The 22,213-nt window shown below is 35.0% G+C and overlaps 1 long non-coding RNA gene across 4 annotated transcripts in view; it reads left to right on the top strand.

The window, feature by feature from the left end:
* LOC123835379 (uncharacterized) overlaps positions 1–22,213 on the top strand; it is a 459,456-nt gene that overhangs the window by 158,961 nt on the left and 278,282 nt on the right. For 3 of the 4 annotated variants that reach the window (XR_010406420.1, XR_006788732.3, XR_008505239.2), the window contains one exon: positions 14,862–14,942. The exons of the other annotated variant lie outside the window; for it this stretch is intronic. This is a non-coding gene — a long non-coding RNA (uncharacterized LOC123835379). The remainder of the gene's footprint in view (positions 1–14,861; positions 14,943–22,213) is intronic. 4 annotated transcript variants of the gene reach the window in all.

The raw sequence follows: 22,213 nt of genomic DNA, 5'->3' as shown, positions 1-22,213 counted from the left end.
TGATCCTAATTTCCTCACTTCCTAGAAGGAAAAACTACCAAGAATTCAGTATTTATTAGTCCCATGCAAGATTATTTTTCAAAAATAAATTTATTCCATAAACTATTGTCTGAAAATAGTATATGATATTTTTTACAAGTTTTAAATGTTATGTGAAGGCATGCTAAGTTCAAAATATTTTTGAGGTTAATACCTGATTATATATATAGCTCTTTGTTCATTCATTTTAACTTATGTAGAGTCTTCTATTTTATGAATGGACCACAATTTTCCTAACCACTCACCTCTAATGGATAACTAAACTGATTCCAATTTTTCTGTTTTATAAATAATGCTGTCATGCATACAAGGATTGAAACATCTTCAGATTGGGTTACTACTGTTCTGCATGTAGAGAGCTTAAAAGTTGCCACTCTATCATAACAAGAAGTAAAAAGCTGAACAGACTGCAATCAGCAACTCTTCTTGGATCTATAAGACAGTGGAGAACACAGAGTAAATCACTGTGTCCTGTGATTGTTGTCCCAAGATTGGAGAGACAGACAGGTGGATACAGGGATCATGGCTTCCCAGAGCAGAGACTTACCAGTGGAAAGTGTTAGGGTAGTGAGGTTGAACATTTTTTCATGTGTCTGTTAGCCATTTGTATGTCTTCTTTGGAGAACTCTCTGTTATGTGCCCATTTTTTGACTTATTTGTTTTTTGGGTGTTGAGTTTGAGAAGTTCCTTATAGATCTTGGATACCAGCCCTTTATCTGTAGTGTCATTTGCAAATATCTTCTCCCATTCCATGGGTTGCCTCTTTGTTTTGTTGACCATTTCCTTTGCTGTGAAGGAGCTTTTTATATTGATGAAGTCCCAAAAGTTCATTTTCACTTTTGTTTCCCTTGCCTTTGGAGATACATCTTGAAAGAAGTTGCCATGGCTGATGTCGAAGAAGTTTCTGCCTATGTTCTCCTCTAGGATTCTGATGGATTCCTGTCTCACATTGAGGTCTTTCATTCATTCAGAGTTTATCTTTGTGTATGGTGTAAGAGAATGGTCGAGTTTCATTCTTCTGTATATAGCTGTCCAATTTTCCCAGCACCATTTATTGAAGAGACTGTCTTTTTTCCATTGGATATTTTTTCCTGCTTTGTCAAAGATTAGTTGACCATAGAGTTGAGGGTCCATATCTGGGCTCTCTTATTCTGTTCCATTGATCTATGTGTCTGTTTTTGTGCCAGTACCATGTTTTGGTGATCACAGCTTTGTAATATAGCTTGAAATCAGGCAATGTGATGCCCCCAGCTTTGTTTTTCTTTTTCAACATTTCCTTGGCGATTTGGGGTCTTTTCTGGTTCCATACAAATTTTAGGATTATTTGTTTCAACACTTTGAAAAATGCCACTGGTATTTTGATCAGGATGGCGTTGAAAATATAGATTGCTCTGGGCTGCATAGACATTTTAACAATGTTTATTCTTCCAATCCATGAGTATGGAATGTTTTTCCATCTTTTTATGTGTTCTTCAATTTCTTTAGTAAGTGTTCTGTAGTTTCTAGAGTATAGATCCTTTACCTCTTTGGTTAGGTTTATTCCAAGGTATCTTATGGGTTTTGGTGCTATTGTAAATGGAATCGATTATTAGCCATCAGGGAAATTCAAATCAAAACCACATTGAGATACCACCTTACACCAGTTAGAATGGCAAAAATTGATAAGGCAGGAAACAACAAATGTTGGAGAGGATGTGGAGAAAGGGGAACCTTCATATACTGTTGGTGGGAATGCAAGTTGGTATAGCCACTTTGGAAAACAGTATGGAGGTTCCTCAAAAAGTTAAAAATAGAGCTACCCTATGACCCAACAATTGCACTACTGGGTATTTGCCCCAAAGATACAGATGTAGTGAAAAGAAGGGCCACATGCACCCAATGTTCATAGCAGCAATGTCCACAATAGTCAAACTGTGGAAGGAGCCAAGATGCCCTTCAGCAGACGAATGGATAAAGATGTGGTCCATATATACAATGGAATGTTACTCAGCCATAAGAAAGGATGAATACCCACCATTTGCATCGACATGGATGGAACTGGAGGGGATTATGCTAAGTGAAATAAGTCAAGCAGATAAAGATAATTATCATATGGTTTCACTTATATGTGGAACATAAGGAATAGCATGGAAGACATTAAGAGAAGGAAGGGAAAAGTGAAGTGGGGGAAATCAGAGGGGAAGACAAACCATGAGAGACTATGGACTCTGGGAAACAAACTGACAATTTCAGAGGGGAGGGGTTGAGGGGATGGGTTAGCCTGGTGATGGGTATTAAGGAGAGCATGTATTGCATGGAGCACTGGGTGTTATATACAAACAATGAATCATGGAACACTACATCAAAAACTAATGAAGTACTGTATGGTGACTAACATAACATAAAATAATAATAATAATAATAATAATAATAATAATAATAAAAGAAAATGTTAGGGTAGGAAACCTGAGCTATAATTGGCAAATTGCTGGAGGCTCAGTGTGGACAACTCTGAGAGTTAAAAACTCTAGTTGGACCCTGTCATGGGGGACCTCTGTGCCATTGTGATATTACTTCCAGGAGCTTGACCAGATTCTCAACAGTAAATATTAGAGAAAAATTCCCTCATTTTTCTAGCAGGGGAAGAGGAAAAGGAACCATTTTGAAATACACCAGAGCACTCTGTCCTTCTTAAGAAGGCCTGCCCTAAGGAGAAGCTAATCAGGTAGCATCTATTGTGCTGGGGTTTTATCACAGCCTAACTTATTTGGCAGGAAGGAAATAATCAATTCCAATCAGCTGTAGATTCCATGTGAGAGAAGAGGAATATCTAGCTTTAACTTACTCTAGCCATCTTGTCCTACCTAAGGTGGGGAAGGGGGACTGAGAAGCATGTGTGAAGTTCACAATCCAGGGGCACAAGCTCACTAAAAGACTGAGACCTAATTGTAGGACTACTGAATGCTTCCCCTCCTCCACAACTTACCACCACATTACTAAAGGAGTATTTATAATAGTTCCTTTTACCCAGGATATCATGTCCAGCTATCAAGAAAAAATTACAAGACATACTAAAAGGCAAGACAACACAGTTTGATGAGACAAAGCAAGCACCAAAACCAGACATGGCACAGATATTGGAATGATCAGATTGGGTTTAAAACAACTGTATTTAATATGCTAAGGACTCTAAGAGATGAAGTAGACAGCAAGCAAGAACAGATGGATGATGTAAGCAGAGAGATGGAAATCCTGAGAAAGAACCAAAAAGAAATGTTAGAAATAAAAAATACAGTGACAGAAATGAAGAAGACTCTTTCCTGGGCTTATTAGCAGACTGGGTTCCTCCTATATTTATATGGTCTTTATAAAGATGTGCTATAAAGACCTGGACATTTCCTTGTTAACAAGATGTACAGAGGAATGAGATAGTGGATGCCAAATATGTCTCACAGGGAGTTATTCTTGAACATCAATATATATTAAGGTGACCTTTTCATCCAGTGTCCAGAATGCCATATAGGTGTGGCTATTTAAATGTATCATGCTTTTAAAAACCCATTTTAAAATTCTTCATGTAGGAAAAAGAACTTTTGAAATCATGGGCAGCAAGGCATTTAACTTTTATTTAGTGTGCTCTAGGGGTAACTCATCTTCCAGAGAATTTCTAAAGCTGATAATTCTAACAACTGTGCACTTTTGTTGGATTTGACCTTGGTAGCTTGGTCTCAACACTATAGTATGAGTTTGTGAAGAATGGCTGGAAGTAAAGCAGTGAAGCCTTATTTCTCTCATTTGTTGCAATGCTATCTGACCTGAGTCCAGGTGAGCTGGGTAGATGGCTCTTTTTGTGTTGGGTTGTTACATATAATGTTTACTTCAGCAGCAATAGCTTTATCACCTCAACTGCCCTTGAAACTTAACAGAAAAGTTTATATGCTCATCATCTTGTTTCAAAACTTTGTTGCTTAAAAATTGCTTAACTGTTTTCCTAAGAGTTGACTTGATTTTCCTTACTCATTGAGATCTGTAGACCTGCCAAGTTTGAATTTTATGGCTTTAGAAGATAAATATATATATATATATATATATATATTTGTTATATATATATATATATATATATATATATATATATATATATTTATTCTCTGCATGCTGGCAAAAAGGTCAGTGTTCTTTTCCAAGCTCATATTTCATAGGTAGTTATGTGACTCAATTTAAAAATTATGGGTAAACATAGGTTGAAACCACAAAATTCTGGAATAATTACATTAGCCAGTTTCTCAAAAAACAAATCTGAGAATCAAGCTTTTTAGCTTTAACTATTGTCATCTATTCTCCATATTGCATAATGTGTGGGGAGGAAGCCTTAGACAATAAGAAAATAATTGGATTCAGTCTTATAGTGTGGCCTTGGGAAGATATTAAAAATAATTGGTGAGTTTTTTGTTTTTGTTTCTGTTTTTTACTGTGTTTAGCATATGTGGCTTATAAACAATGCTATAATATTGAAATGATTGGCTTTCTTTTATATTCCCCCTAAATGTTACTAGTGATGTGCTGATAAATGTTTAACATATGGCTCTTGGGCTGGGGGGAACTCAGATTTGTAGATTTGCCAATTTCCATGGTATAAATATTTCCATCATTGCTGATGTCAACCAGTTTGCAAAAGTTTCAAAAATTTAGCAGTCAGCTCTCAAAAGCTAGGCACACTGCTAAGTGTAATTTTGCTACTGCCGTGAGTTAATGTACATTTATGAAGACATTTTGTTTGGTAATGTTATTGTTAATAACTGTATGTTTGTATATCAAAAATAAATTTGAAGTATTATAAAATGTTTAAAATGAGATAATAATAATTTTTTTTGCTTTTGTTTCCCTTACCTCAGGAGACATATCTAGTAAGAAATTGCTATGGCTGATGTCAAAGAGATTACTACCTATGTTCTCCTCTAGGATTTTAATGATTTCCTGTCTCACATTTAGGTTTTTAATCCATTTTGACTTTATTTTTCTATGTGGTATAAGAAAGTGGTTCGGTTTCATTCTTTTACATGTTTTAGTCCAGTTTTCCCTACACCATTTGTTGAAGAGACAGTCTTTTTCCATTGGATATTCTTTCCTGCTTTGTTGAAGATTAGTTGACCATAGAATTGAGGGTCCATTTCTGGGTTCCAAATATTACTGTGATCCAAAATATTAGAGAAGAAAAGAGGACTTATTTTTTTCTTCTTTGAGAGCTAAGAAGGTTTGGGACAAGACTTTCTAGATTGATCTAACTATTTGTTAGTGGGCTGGCTCAGTGGTTCTCTAAGGGTTCCAGTATTTTAAAAGAATGAATCAGCTCACTGTCTTCAAGCATATTCAAGGTTAGTCTATACCTCTCAAATTTCTACATTAAATGGAAAGAATACCAGTAGGACTTGATTCCTTTGGTTAATGGTTACAAATGTGGCTCTGTTGTCATTCTTTAGTACTTGCTCAAGCTTCGGTCCCTTCCTAAACAATTATAGTCTGTTTCCTTTTATTTCTTGAACCAATGAAAAATTGCTTCCACAGTAAAGACCCCTATCTGAGCTAGTTAGTGGGATATGCAAGAGCTGGGTGTTCTCTACATCCCTGATATGGTTACCACCTTCTTCTTTCTTCTCCTTCTCTCTCTGCCCCTTCCCCCTACCCCTTCCCCTCCTTTTCCTCCTCCTCCTTCTTTTATTGTATCATTCCATAATTCCCTACATATCATGAAAAACTGGCTAGCTCTCTTTTGTGAGGTCTTTTAGGTTCTGGAGTTTATACCATGCTCTCTAGCCTCTAGGCCTTCACATATTCTGTTCCTTTCTGAGCACTTTAGTCATCATGTAATTCTCAGCTTAGGCACTTAAAATTTTTTTCTAGGATAGATTCTTTAATTCTGTAATTCCAAGTTAGATGCCTATACTATTTGTTCCCATTATTTCATGCATCTACTGGTATTGTTATTGCCTATTTGTCTCTCCCATCTAGTCTGTCCTGTGTTGGAGCAGAATCTGTATCAGTCTTAGTTTTTTGTTCACCCAATACCTTGCATGATGCCTGTCACATAGTAAGTAAGCTTTCAAAAAGAATTTGTTGAATAAATGAATGGAGGATTGAATAAATTATCTTGGACATTACTTTGAAAGTGAGGTAGTTTTCTTGACCTGTTATGAAAACTTGTTTCCTTATAGTTCTCATTTTCCCTCAATAAACTAGACCAGAGATACTCTGGTTGAGGAGTCTTTATAGTTAAACTGTAGCTAATTGAAACTTAAAGATTTTTCCTAATTTCTTAAGGGAGTTTGGAGAGTCAATTAACTCAATTATTTTCTAGTTGAGAGCTGGTAACATTTTCCACATTGGTTTGTATAGGAAGGAACAATATTAAATGATGAGGTCTGAGAGCAGCAGCTTTAGGTTTTGCTATTTCCTTTTGATGTGACAATAAATAGGAAAAAGAAACTCAGACAGACCCACTCAACTTGATAACATTTTCTGAGATAATGTTACCTAGAATGTACTTTGCAATTTAAAATACACTGGGTAACATAGTCTTGCAATTTTCATAGCCAAGTCATTTTAGGAAAACAGCAAAAATAAATTAAAAGGTGGTGTAATCTTCATGAAAGTCACTGGTCTGGAGAGTCTAGGTTTTCTTGAGTGGAAGATTTTTTATTTTTATTTTTATTTTTTTTAAAGATTTTATTTATTTATTTGACACAGAGAGAGAGAGTGAAAGAGAGAGAGAAAGAGCACAAGCAGGGTGAGCAGCAGGCAGCGGGAGAGGGAGAAGCAGGCTCTTCGCTGAGCAGGGAGTCTGACGTGGGACTCGACCCCAGGACCCTGGGATCATGACCTGAGCTGAACACAGCCACTTAACTGACTGAGCCACCCAGGCGCCCGTTGAGTGGAAGATTTTAAATAAAATAACATTCAGTATCTTTTCTATATTGTCTGGTTAAAATTGTTACATGGGATGGCCAATGTGACTATGTTACCAAATCTCCTTTTAAACTATGGTAAAAATGAAAAAATTTTATGTGTGTGTAGTTTGTGTATAACTTTTAAATTAAATTCATTCTTGGTAAGAAAGCATAATTGCACCAAAAGCTACAAGTCTCAGTTAATGCTTAATGCAGCATCTTCCAAAAATAGCAGTCAATGTACATAGGTACTTTTTTTTTTTTTTAAAGATTTTATTTATTTATTTGACAGAGAGAGGCACAGCGAGAGAGGGCACACAAGCAGGGGGAGTGGGAGAGGGAGAAGCAGGCTTCCCGCCAAGCAGGGAGCCCGATGCGGGGCTCCATCCCAGGGCCCTGGGATCATGACCTGAGCCGAAGGCAGACGCTTAACGACTGAGCCACCCAGGCGCCCCTACATAGGTACTTTAAAAATATGACATGATCAAGGCATTGCATTTTATTATTTAAGGTTAGACTATTCTAGAAAATATGTTCTGTGTTTAACACTTCTCTTTGCTGGAGCTATTTCTTCCACCACAGTACCTTATTTCTCAATTACCGAAGCCAGAATATCTTCACTCTTCACCCCTTCAGGGCCTTTTTTTTTTTTTTTTTTTTCAGGTGCCTTTCCAGAACAACCAGAACCCACAGATATTCTTTTATCTTTCTGGACTACAAAATACTTATTTATCATTACCATAATAATTGTGAATTAAATTCAATGCATGATAATTTAACAAATATACGTAAAACCCAAAACATATGTAAGACCTTATACTCCAAAATTGTTCACAAGATTTTTGTGACATTACTCTATTGACCTCTGTTGTTCCTACTTTTCATTATTACCATATTGACTGCTCTAATAAAACTTGAAGTTTCCTCCCTAGCATACATTTCAGCCTTCTACCTTTGTATGGTATCCATGGGATATGGGTGATATTAACTCCATCTCCAGCCTCAGTGGTTGACTCTGATTGATATTTGCCAGTCAGTATAATCTTATTGATTGGTTCAAGGATGCACTGTAACTAAAGCCTAAGTAGATTAGTACTTGATATTGTCATAGCCACAGTGATTATTTTAGTTTGGTCTAAATAAGACTTGGTTTGATAGTTGAATATGTAGAAGACCTCTTTCTTGTGGTGTGCAGATGTGAACCTGGGAACATTGCAGCCATTTTGCCACCATGAGAAAAGGCAGCATGAGAATTAAGTCAACCTAAATACTTGATCAGAATTGAAATTGGGGGCACCTGGGGGGGCTCAGTCAGTTAAGCATCTGCCTTCGGCTCAGGTCATGATCCCAGGGTCCTGGGTTCAAGTCCCACATCAGGCTCCCTGCTTCATGGGGAGCCGGCTTCTCTCTCTCCCTCTGCCTGCCACTCCCCCTGCTTGTGCTCGCTCTCTTAGTGTCAAATAAATAAATAAAATCTAAAAAAACCAACAAAAACAAAACAAAACAAAAATTGAAATTGGTTTTTTGTATACTCTCCATTGATATTAATCAATAAATTATCTTACTTTTGAGTTTTCTGATTCTTGCAAATGAAAACAGCCTAATTGATACAACTCCCAAATGGACAGCAAGTAGAACAGGGTCTGTGTCTCATACTTCTTTACATCCTCAGCACCTAGGAAATATCTAATCACAGGAGTTATTCAGTTATTTGTACTGATTTGATATTGGAGATGAACTCCAGACCTCCCTATTAAAAACTAATCATAGCTGACATCATTTAGGAAATCATCAATTTCCAGAGGCCAGTTTCAAAAATACCCAAAGTGGGAAGTTTGCCATGTTGCCTGGGATGGGTGTATTACCACCCAAGAGCTGCAAGAATATATACCTAAACAAATTCTTGGAAAATTCATTTGATGTTAACTCATCATAAGATTGACAAAAAGAAAAAAAGTTGTCATGATTCAACGTAAGATGTAACTTTCTTGTTATGAAATTATAAGATATATTTAGTAAAAAATTGTAAGATGTGTGGTCTTGAAGAAGGAACTAATTTTGCTACTTCTGATGGACATTTCTGGTTCATCAGCTGGGTTTTGACATGCTCCCTCCTTAAAATTCTTTTAAAGTGTTTTAGGTACCTCAGTTTGGTAGTAGCAGGCTGGACTAGTTTATCTTCTTGAGAGAAGGATTTAAAGAGGAAAGCCATATCAGGTAACTTAGATTTTTAAGACTAATTTTTAGAAACAATGACATAACATTTTCATTGTAAATGTAATATAGCCACTTTAAGAAATAGAAAATGAAGAAAAAGGGAACCCTAATGCAATTAGCATAATTTGCTTATTTTCTACTAAATGTACTTTTACTGCTTTCTTGTCATCAGAGACATGATACAAATTTTTAGGTTTTATTTTTGATGTAATTATTCATGTAAATGAACTGTGTTACTAGCAAATTCTTTAGGTCTTCTTACTGCAGATTTTAAGTATGATAGCCTTAGGGGTGAAATCTGAGAATGAGATCTGTTGGATATACAAACATCTTGTTTGCTTGAGCAACTCTATGGGGCTGTGGAGGCTGAAAAGAATGGATGACTACAAAATAAGACAGAGCAACTCCTTATATGGGTTGCAACAAAGTAAGAAGGAAGAGAAAGCTTTAAATCCCCAATAGTCTCATTATTTTTAAATAAAACGTGATTTTCTATTCCCTTTCCCAAATTTAAATTAAAATAGGCATGTAAAATTATTTTTGTTAACTATATTTTGGCACAGAAATAATTTTATATTTGGAAAACTACCCTTAGATGGCAGATATATTTCTCCATTTCAGATTGTATAATTTTTAAAGGCACAGGCATAATAATATTACTGACAGCTTTTTACCCCTAAGAATTCTAAATCATTATCTAGGATGGAATTATAATACTTCATGATGTGTGGTCCTTGTGATGATCTGAACTTCGAAGAAACACACATACAGACAGATGTAAAGATTTATTTAGTAATGCTAGTATTGTTAATGAAGTAGTAACCTTTAGGGCCAAATTTGATTGTTCTTTCACTCGGATCAAATTTAACTATTCTTCTCCCCTAGTATTTCTAAGAAAAAATTAAGGTCCTATATCCCTAGATTTTTGGGGGGTTGAGGGGGAATGTTAAATCAACATCTCAAAAATTCCCTGGTTAGTTTTTCAATGTTTACAGAGACCCCTTTTGTCAGTAGTTGGTTATTTCATGAAGTTACTGATAGGTTCAACTGATTAAAACAATATAAAAATAAGATTAGCTTAACAATTTAGGTTCTCAGTAGGAATGATAAATAAGTTGTGCTATGCATTTGCAATTACTGTCCTCTCCTGAGCTCCTGACAGACAATGATGATCAGTTATGGAGCGTTTTTCAACTGGGTTGAAAATTGAGACATTTCAGTTGGAACTTGAGTCAAAACATATTTGCTGGCTTGATATGAACCACAATTTGCATTTCCAACCCTGATCAGCTATCTTGCTTGGGAGAGAAAATACAGTTGGGGTTAATACAAATCTATTGCCTCTACTAGAAAATCAATTCTGAGAGCATGCACTGCTGATATATAATCAGAACTGCAGCTGTGTATATAAAGAACATGATATTATTAATGACCTAAACTAAGGGGCCTTTACTGGGGCCAACATATATGCATGAACCTAACTTTCAGAGGACTCTTAGCTAACTTCACCTCTACCTTTGACAAAACGTTAGGGGAATGCCAGGGAGCAGGGATTCCCCCATTTATCCAGTGATTACACTGAGATTTGAGGCAAGTTATTGAAGTGGAAGAATAGAGAATCTTTATGGTGACTAAGGTCAGTGCCTGAATTCTTTTTTTAACCAGAAAAATTCAACTTAATACTATACCATATCCCCTTATTAATTGGTAATATCTTACATGAATTTTAACTACTGTAGTACTCTTATGCTAATGGTAATTATGCCCTTATGTTAATGGTGATTAGCATAATACCATACCCAACAGACATTTTTAACTACTTTTACTTTTAGAAATAAAAGCTCAGGAACATAGCTATCTGTAACTTAGAACTTTATGGCCCTTATTTAATGCCCTTACTGGTGAAAACAGTGAAATTTTACATGGTCTGACCAGATGCTAGTACATTCTGGGTACTTAATCAATGTTAAAACATGAGACTTGAATTAAGAAATGATATTACTGTACTAATGTTCACTGCCTTTTGGCTTTGTACTTTCCTCTTCATAAAGCTTTAGCACATTCTCCTAGAGCCACTAACCAGGACAATTGCATTATCTATAATCATTAGTTTCTCCCTGATTCACTGCTTATAATTGACATCACTACATTTAGTTAAATTAAATTAGAAAAAATTTAGTGATTGAAAATAGCCGGTTAAGTGAACCAGCCAAAATGAACAGTGATTAGTAATGAAAAAAGATAATGATATGCATTGTGATAATTATTGCAATGCTTTTCTATCAAATGATCCTTTTAATTTCTCTTTCTCTTTTTCTCTTTTATAACTGGCAGACTTCTTCTGTAAGTATTTTTAGAATTGAGTGTTTATTTTAAAACTAGTTGAGTCAAACTGATTGTGACATTCATTTTTATTGATCCTGACAATGAATAGAGACAAAATAGATTAAGGAACTGTATTTTTAAAGGATCTAGTTCTCTCTCAACCCAGTCACAGTTTCCACTCCCTCTGTGAAGCTCCCTGATCACTAAACATTACCTGGCAGGTTTGGCATTGGCCCACAGCAAAATTTTCCACGATTGATCCATCCTACCTTCTGATGAAATATTAATAAGAGTATAAAGCCAACTTAATAGAATATGTCCTTCCATAAAATAAACTTTTTTTGTTTATCACTTTCCAATGTCATTATCAATGTCATGGATGAGGCTTATGGCTATTATACTGCAGAACTATTTATGATATTAGAATATAGCATTGTTCTCAGGTGACCTATGAAAAAGCAACCTGTCATTATTATTCAATCTAATTTTCTACTTCTGACCTTGTATCCATCTAACAATTGGGCTACTGCGTTAGGCACTGCAATATTCAATACATTTTCAGGCTTTTTGTTTAATTTTTCTCACAATATTTCTGTAAGGGTTAGCAACTTTGGGATTATATGGTTATTTTTGGCATTTTAATTTGGCAACACTGGTTATGTTAAAACAAACAACCTACTAGTACAATGAATAAATAATTGAAATTTGAAAACTGGTCCTGAAGGTTTCCCTCTAGATCATTACAGTTACTGGATATATGACTTTGAATTAGGTTCTTTGGGTTCTTGTTCAGGTTATTTAAGTTTAGTAATATACATTTAAGAAGGTGGTTATGAGAATTAGTTGAAATAATGTAGTAAAAATGCTTTGTGAACAAATATCTTTAGCAGCTTGGTCGACTCTCCTATATTTTACATGCATATGCTCATCAGAGGTAAATTGAGAGAATTCCAAGTAATTGATTTATAATTCTGTCAGGGTTGCAAATAGTTGATCTAATGGTGATAAAGCTGATTTAAGGTTTTGGATTTTTTTCTCCTTTTCTTTAAAATTGGTTTCCATGTAAATTCCACATTTACTCTAAATGTCTTTATTATCTCTATATTTACTTCTAGTTAGCACTAGGGACAAAAGGAGGGGCCATTTTCCATGGTAAATACTTGAAAAAGAACACACGAGCTAAGCCTGTTTTGAACTCACAACTCCCAAACTATATTTTTTTGACCAGGATAATGTAGTTCAACTGAGATGTTCTTTGCTTAACTGGTGCCTTAGAATAGCAATCCCAGAAGGATCTTAAGGATCAACTCTTTCTTTAGTTAAAAGAGAGAGAGGTTATTGTCTTGCAGAAACATAAGGGCATTCCTCTGTAGGACAACAGTAAGTCTACTACAAAAGAAAGAAAGTTATAAAAGTTTAGTATACTTATATACTTAAAATAGGCAATAAGACTTCAAAATAATACTAATTTTCTATCCAGTCCCTGATTACCAATTTGACTATGCAGTTTTAGAGTTACTGCTCATTTAGAGATACACTTTTGCTTCTCTTCATACAGTACCTTTTATTTCACTTACCAGTGACAATGAATTATCTCATCTTGTTCACATGCATCAGCATTCTAACATTTTCCATTGCTGCCCTGAAAAATGTCCCCATACATTCAAAATTTTAAAACCTCTTCTCTTTTTCATTGACAAAACTTCAGAATTGAATGCTGTCTGTTCTTGTGATCCCTTTCATGCAATGCATTTTCAAAGGGCTTTCACATACATATTTCAAACATTGTTATCTCAGTTTTTAAGAGGATATGCAATATTTTACTGCCACTGAAATGACTGCAAGTTTCTTTGAAGGACTTATAATCTCAGTTCCTTTTGTCAAGATGTATTTATGCATTTACTCTGCTCAAGAAATGCTTTTACACTTTTATACTTGTTCTAAAGATGTAAGTGGTAATATACAAATGCTTTTATATTTTCCCCAATGGAGCAAGAAATTTTATCCTCATTTTAAAGGAAATCCCTTTATTTTATTACTGTTAGAGGTGGAAAGAGGAATAGGCCATTGGAAAGTTTCCCTTTTAAGGGCTGGACAATGTCTTAATCGTCTATTATTTCTTTTTTAAAATGGAGGAAAATGGTGCAGATCGAACTTTTATTTATATGACTGATACAGATAGTCTGAGCATTTATGAAGTTAGGTAAAACCAGTTTATCCAGATAATACCTCTCGGTATTTTGTCACAAATATTAAACTATAATATTTTCCTAGAAGTGTGACAGCAGAATTCATTCTTTTATTTTAAAATACTGAATATGGTTGTATAAGCTTCCTATGGCTGCTGTAACAAATTACTGTAAATTTAGTGGCTTACAGGAGCACCCATTTATACTCTTATATTCCCAGAGATCAGAAGTCTAAAATGGATTGGCAGGACTACATTCCTTCTAGAGGCTCTAAGGGAAAATCTTTGTCCTTGCTTTTATAATGTCTAGAGGTGTCTAGGGGCTGCCTGCATTCGTTGGCATGGACCCACATCACTCTAAGCTCTGCTGCTATTGTTTCATCTCCTTCTGTGACATATCCTTCTGCCTCTCTCTTACAAGAACCTTTGTGATTACATTGAGATAATCCAGGATAATCTCCCATATCAAGGTCTTTAATTTAATTACATTTGCAAAGTTGCTTTTGCCATGTAAGGTAACATATTCATAGGTTCTAGGGATTAGAATATGGACATCTTCGTGGGCCATTATTTTGTCTGTCACAATGATCATTTTAAAATGTGTGTTTATAAGAGATAAAAACACTAAATCCGAGAGGGAGATTTCTCTTTTAAATTATCATCACTGGGGGTGCCTGGGTGGCTCAGTCGTTAAGCATCTGCCTTCGGCTCAGGTCATGATCTCAGGGTCCTGGGATCGAGTCCGCTTTGGGCTCCCTGCTCGGTGGGGAGCCTGCTTCTCTCTCTCCCACTCCCCTTGCTTGTATTCCCTTTCTCGCTGTCTCTCTCTGTCAAATAAATAAATAAAATCTTTAAAAAAAATTACCATCACTGTTACTATATATATATACTATATATAAAAATACTATATATTTTTTCTTTCTGTGAGATCATTGTAGTCCTCAGTTTTGGCAAAGGCACTTTTACTTAAATCAATCTTGATGAGTTAAACTAGGGAAGAAACCTAATCATGGTTTCTTCCAGGCCATATAAATCATAAGGAGAATGATTTGTCACTTCTTTTAACAATGACTAGAAGCAAAGGACATTTGTATAGGATATGTATTTCCAGATGGAGGGAAAATATATGTGATTGGGGATTTGTAAGAGGCTGCTTTTTTCTGATTTAACAGAGACCTGTGAATAAGAATCATCCCATTCATATGGCAGGATTGTGTTCACCAGACTGATCACGAAGGAAGCGCTTACCTCAGGTAATTAGATGAACAGGAAAACACATTCAGTTCTCTGAAAATATCCCAAATAGTGTTTTAGAGATGATTCAACTATATCTTGAAATTGGTCTTGAATATTTCTCTGCCACTATGGCAATTCATTGTAGCACTTCCAATGACAGCGTTCTACAGAACAGGATTAATGAATTTTACTTTTGTCCTTTGTCTAGAAGGAATATAGTCCAAAGTTTTAAATGGCTCTTTCATATGAACATTTAGAGGGATTATTCTGTTGTCATTGTTCAGTTTTGAAATGATATTGGAAAGGAATAAACTAAAATATTTCAGTGATTTAGGAACAAAATTTGAACATTTGATCCTATCCCTATGAAGTCAATGCCATAAAAGGGGCACTCATTCTAAAAGGCTAGATATAAATGTACCAGTCAGGTCTTCATCGTAATTTTTGAAAAGAGGAGGGAAAAAGATAGAATTTCAGGCACTTGATCTACTCTTTTGAGAGAGATTTTTATAGAAACCTAGGATAATATAAGTGCAGTGAAAGTAACATGAGATTGATGGGTAGAGGGTATGATGTCCACTTTGCTTGAGTCACTTAGGTCCAGATGGTCCAAAGGGGTAAGCCTTCCCTTGATTATATACAGTTACATCCCACTCTGAATCTATTTTCCATTGGTGTATAATGTTCCAGACACATGATATGTAGTTAATAAATATTTCTGAAAAGAAAAGAAGGAAGGGATATAAAATTAGGGTATGGGATTATTGGTGTATAGATCACTCTCAGCTTTATTTTTCTTTTTAAAAATTTTTTTAAAAGATTTTATTTATTATTTATGAGAGAGGGAGAGAGAGCGTGTGTGCAAGTGAGCGCACAGGGGGAGGAGCAGAGGGAGAGGGAGAAGCAGACTCTGCTGAGCAGAACCCTGAGATCATGACCTGAGCCGAAGGCAGATGCTTAACAGACTGAGCCACCCAGGTGCCCCTCAGCTTTATTTTTAAATTAATGGTTCATAAATTGAATTAAGGCAAAGCTTGAGAATGAGCATGTTTAATTTGTCTAAAAATAATTAAATCACTAAAATTATATAATTTGGCACTGATCATTTGTTTCTGATTTCTAAGTCTCTATACAAAAGAGAAAAGTACTATTAGAAGCTAGAAGAAGGGCAAATCTAAAAATAAATTTATCATGACTTTATTTTTTTATTCTTAAATAATATTAATGGATTTTCTTTTAAGAACATAGTCAATCAGAATTGATGAATATAAATAAAATATGCTTGTCATCCTGATATTGGGTACACAGGTGTTTGTATAGTTCAAATTTGTAGCAGGTGAAACAGTAATGCTAAGACACAGCTTTAAGAGCTTACTCAGATGAGTGCCAGGGGGATCTGGCCTCCAAAATCCAAATGAAATGTGGCTGAATCCAAAGGGGACTGTATGCCTTTTTCCTAGACATCTTGGGCTGCAAGCTCTTCTTTACTGGCAAATTGGTTTCTTTCTGGATCACTTTGAGATCTCACATCATATGCTTTCCTTTTTCTTTTTCATGACACTCCCAGAAAGATCTCCATCCCTTTCCTTAAATCACACACACACATTCACAAATTCTCACTAGATCAAGTTTTCAGGTATACAGAGTGAACCTTGAAGTTTTAGAGCAATAAAAATGTTTTTAAACCACATGTGGGGGACGTGTAACTGAATATAAGACATTCCTATTCTTAAAAGGAGCATTTTAGTCATTTTTGCTAACTTTGTCTCTAGCCTCATCAATTATCATCAGATTAAGTCTGAGTTCTCTGGCCTAGTCTCCAAGATCAGTTTTGGGCTTCTCTTTTATATCTAAAAATTTAGTTAAATGCTTTATTAAACAATATCCCTTTAGCCCTGAATCTCACCTTTTCTCTTTTTCTGACTCATCTCTACAAAGAAAAGGAGTATATAAAGGTTTTCCCTTTGATGCAAATTATGTTTTCCTCCAAAGAAAGAAAAAATTACTACAGGTAGTTTATGGATTAAAATAATAATTTTGTCTATATTAAATACTATTAGTTGAAGTTACGGTACTGCTGTCAATGTTAGATTATAACTGGTAAGGAGAAAAGGCCTGAGAAATTCAATCAAATGGTTTAGAGCTTGTGACACATGACAGCTCTTCGTATGCTTCTTAAATAGTCAGAGTAAAGATTACAAGGAAGTGGTTTTGTTTAGAACCCTTGGAAAACTGAATAATAGAACATATCTACAAGACTAATAGAGGTTCAAGTTAAGTCTGTTTGGCTGAGAACCCATAGAAAAATTGGTTGCTCATGTCCCTCCAACCATATGTACAGGAGGGCCTTTTAAAGAGAGTTTAGCTCTGTCCTGGCTAGTCAAGGAATACCACAGACTCACCTTTCTATTCATGAGTACTTTGCTTTGGATCCATGGTTACCAAAGCGGCAGTGAGCTGGGATCTTTCTTTGGGTACATGAAAAAAATCTGCTATTGAAAGTTGATAGTATTTGAGAATTTCATAAGCTTCTTCTCAGAAAGAGGTTAATATGGTATAGATACACAATATATTAAGTATTAGATTCTTTGTTCAAATGCTCATAAGGAGAGGTAAGGTAAATTACTTCTCCAGTATATTCACATATGAAATGATAACTCTTAGGTCTTGAAGAAGTTAATGCAACCTTTGCAGGAATATGAATTCAAATCTGAATAGTTGCTTACTGATATGAGAAGCTTTCCTCGAGTGATTGTCTATTTGTGTCTAGAAAAGGTCTTGTCTACACAATTTCAGAATTTGTAATAATTTTGCTCAATTCAAATAGCTTCTGTTTGAAATTATATAGACAAGATTGTTTAGTTATTTTGATATATATTTTTCAATGAATTGTTTTTGGTGTCATTTGAGATTAACCCAAGCCAGGTATTCAACCCATAATTAAAACCAGTGAAGACACGATAGTACAGTGTTCACAGTGGCAGATTTGGGAGCCACACAGTCTGGGTTTGAATCTTTCCTCTGTCATCCAGTAGCTGTATGACTTTGGGAAAATTATTAACCTCTTTTCTTACTTTTTCATCTATAAAATGAAAATAGTAACAGGTTCTCCCTCAGATGGTTGTTGTGAGGAGTAAATGAGTTAATAAGTAAAATTGCCCAGTAAATAGGGACTTTACAAATATTTTCTATAATCCATTTATGGTTATAAACATACATTACCTATGAAACAAACATGTACAAAAACTTGTATGGAAAAAACATGCTAATCTTAAACCATTTAGATTTCTAAATGCTCATTTTCTTTTAAAAATGGTAAAACGTTATGGAATATTATGCAGCCATCAAAAGGAATGAGATCTTGCCATTTGCAACGACGTGGATGGAACTGGAGGGTATTATGTTGAGTGAAATAAGTCAAACAGAGAAAGACATGTATCATATGACCTCACTGATATGAGGAATTCTTAATCGCAGGAAACAAACTGAGTGTTGGTGGAGTGGGGGGTGGGTGGGAGGGATGGAGTGACTGGGTGATAGACACTGGGGAGGGTATGTACTCTGGTAAGCGCTGTGAATTGTGCAAGACTGTTGAATCACAGATCTGTGCCTCTGAAACAAATAATGCAATATATGTTAAGAAAAAAAAAAAAGAAGAAGAAGAAGGTAGCGGGAGGGGAAGAATGAAGCGGGGGAAATCGGAGGGGTAGACGAACCATGAGAGACGATGGACTCTGAAAAACAAACAGAGTTCTAGAGGGGAGGGGGGTGGGAGGATGGGTTCGCCTGGTGGTGGGTACTGAGGAGGGCACATTCTGCATGGAGCACTGGGTGTTATGCACAAACAATGAATCATGGAACACTTCATCTAAAACTAATGATGTAATGTATGGGGATTAACATAAGAATAAAAAAAATAAAAATAAAAATGGTAAAACGTTAATAAGGAATTTTAATTAGACTATAAATTGAGTGAATTTTTACCTTTTGGTTATATAGCATATAAAATACTCATTTTAGCAAGGATTACAGGATAATAAACACTGAATATAGAAAAAACATCTGTTAATTATCCAAGGCTTAATAAATTTACATAGCAGTAAGTAGAGTTCAGCCTTAGGTTGTTTTCCTGATATTTACACTGTGTAATAAAGTCTGTGTTTTTATTGGGAGAAATATTAATTTAAGAAATAGAATGAAAACTTTTAATGGTCATAAGTAATGAGGAAATTGGTTTTGCAATTTTCATGGAAATGAAGCTATTTTTCCTCTATTTTTAAAGTCTTATCACATTAATGGGGAAAAAGGTACATTTAAGAGATAGTTGGTAAAATCTTATAAGAGCCTTGAATTGTTGAGATAAAAATGACTACAAAGGTTCCAGGAAGATTTTTTTTTCTTTTTTATAAATTTAATTTAATTTTATTTTGTTATCTTAGTCACCATACAATACATCATTAGCTTTTGATGTAGTGATCCATGATTCATTGTTTTCATATAACATCCAGGAAGATTATTTATCTTGGAAGACTAACCTTATGACAGCATTATAAAATTTCAAATCTATTAATATTTTTACTCTTTAAACTGAGTATGTCCTAAGTAGAATTTAGTTAATAAAAGCATAAATGAAAGTGTTAAGTCAATTCAACATTGTAAGCATTCTTTATTACTGATGAATCATTCCAAAGAATAAGAGGCTAATCCTACAAACTTATTTACATTTTTGTATCTTGTCTGAAGTCAGAACTTCTCCTATTTTTATTCTGTTTTGACTTCATATATTGGATTCTTGCTACCAGTCTCTACAATTCTCTGACACTTTTCTCATCATACTCTTGCACCTTAAATTTCCTTTTTTTAAAAAAAAAATTCAGCTTTAAAAGCTGCTCAGACTTTTTGGCAATCTTCAGAAATATGTTTCTAATTTTGCCTATACCTCAAGCTACCAAGGCAACTCCTTCCTTTTCTTTCCTGCCAACCATCTTAATGGGCCTTATACACCCTTTACCTCTATTTTCTCATATCTCCTTTGCTCCTTACCACAGTGTGATTGATTACCCCACACAGTCCTGTCAATGCTCTCACAAGTCACCAGAGATCAGCCTCTGTCAAATTCAATGGTGTCTTATAATCTAAAATCTGCCAGTTCTCTCTACTGCATTGGACAATTTAATTTTAATTGACATATAATTGACATATAACCTTGTGTAAATTTCAAGTTTACAACATGATGATTTGATACATTTATATATTGCAATATGATTAGCTATCACCACAGTGTTAGCTAATTATGGTGAGAACATTTAAGATCTAGTCTCTTAGTAACTTTGAAGTATATAACACATATAGTATGGTTGACTATCATCACTACACTTCGCGTTAGATCTCCAGAACTTATTCACCTTCTAGTTGCAAGTTTGTACCCTTTAACATCTCCCTAATTCCCCCACCCCCAGCCTCTGATATCTTCCACTCTTCTCTCTGAGTCCAGATTTTTTAGATTCCACATATTAGTGACAAACTTTTTAGATGGTTTCTCTGCTGAGATTTAGCATGCCTATCTTACCTCTGTCAGCACTTTTAGTTTCTGTTATTCCTCCTACCATCCCTGAAATATTATTGTCCCCTAGGGATATACCTGCATATCTTAGAGGATATATACACTAAACTCACTTCTCTCCCTTGTCCCATTTGTTTCCCTTTCATTTTTCCTTTTCCATAGTGACCTTGTAACCCATGCTGTCGTTTAAATCAGCAACGTCAGCTGACTTAGTTATCATTGTACACTTGCTTCTAGTCGGTCGTGAACTTTCAGTATCAACTCTTCTCTTCATTCTCTGCACCCTTCACCCTTAAGAACAGCAGCCTTCCACAGTCTGCTCTGTGTTGGCATAGTTAAAACTTAGAAGTTTTTCTTCCATCATTTTGGCTGGTTCCAACATTTACTTTTCTCTGATTGCTGACTTTGCCCTCTAAAGGACCTTCAGAGTCTGTATTCATAGTCTGTCTTGCTTCTCTAGCTAACAACATCCAAAGGAAGTAAACACCAGCATCCCTTTGCTAGGGACCTCTAGGCTTACTGTCTGCCAAGATGAGACTTAAAATTTTTCCTGCAGAGCCAGTCAGAGGGTAATGGCTATGATTTAAACCCACGTCTGTCTGATTCCCCCCAAAGGTGCTGCCTCTCTGAAAGCAAAATTTGTTTATTTTAGGTGAACAAAAATTGGGGCTATTGAAAAATTCTCTCCATCTTTGTAAAGATTCCATATGTTTAAATCTGTGGAGTTTCTAAAGGCATATTGTTTTGACTCTCGAATAAAAATGTTCAAGTTGCTTGTTTAGATATAGGACATCTGTGCTGGAGAAGAATAGTCAATGTGTTGTTAATTTTGTATAGCAGTGGTAGGGTGAGCTACTCTGTTTTCTTGGGAATGAGAAGATACTATTTTCTGTTTGAAAATATTATTTTCTTTAGGTGTCCACTTTTTTTTTATCCTTTCAAGTAAATTGTTAACTTGTGTTATCTTCTGAACATATTAACGTAAGTAAATAATTGTTCAACGAAGTATTATATAGAGGAAAAACTGCAAAAGTGCTTTTAAAATCATACACTATCAATTAGAGTAATTGCTGCAAAACATGCATAAAACCTGTTATTTTAGATTACTTCAGAGCCTGGCCATCCTGTTGCCTCCAAGTCTGATTTCTACTTATCTAATTTTTTCTTTATGAAAATAATCTGAATATTTTTTCACACTTTTATAAATTTAATTTAAAATTTGAGGTCAATTCTAGCTCTTAAAGAATGCACAATTACTAGACATTTACTTTCAGTATTTAAGGAAATTTTCTTATAAGTATTTAGTTATCTCCAAGTATATATATTTTTTAATGTAAGTATTAGGAAGAAATAGAGCCATTTCGATTATCACAAGGGACAAAGACTATTCCAGCTTTTATCTCCACCTTGCAAAAAATTCTTAAAGGTTTTATTCTCTTTCTTTAGAACTTAGAACTCAGACAACTTCATTTATAATTGTTTGTGTTTCTAGGGACCAATTTTAAAATGCAGTACATGTATTTTCTGCATTAATATACCTACTGTACTTACAATTTTCATGACTACACAAGGCCAGCTGAAGATTTTCTGTTACCCTCTGGAAGTTTACAGTTATGTAAATATATATAATTGATAATTAAAGACAGACTGTAAAATTTTAAAACACATTCATTCATCTAGCAAACATTTTACAACACAGAGAAAAACATTTTTAACCAAGAAAAG

The sequence above is a fragment of the Mirounga angustirostris genome, unplaced genomic scaffold (assembly GCF_029215605.1).
Source record: "Mirounga angustirostris isolate CCGP_5_RB_7025 unplaced genomic scaffold, mMirAng1.0.hap1 SCAF_12, whole genome shotgun sequence".
NCBI lineage: Eukaryota > Metazoa > Chordata > Mammalia > Carnivora > Phocidae > Mirounga > Mirounga angustirostris.
The sequence above is the reverse complement of the archived record's forward strand: the minus strand, read 5'-3'. Positions and strand labels throughout refer to the sequence as shown.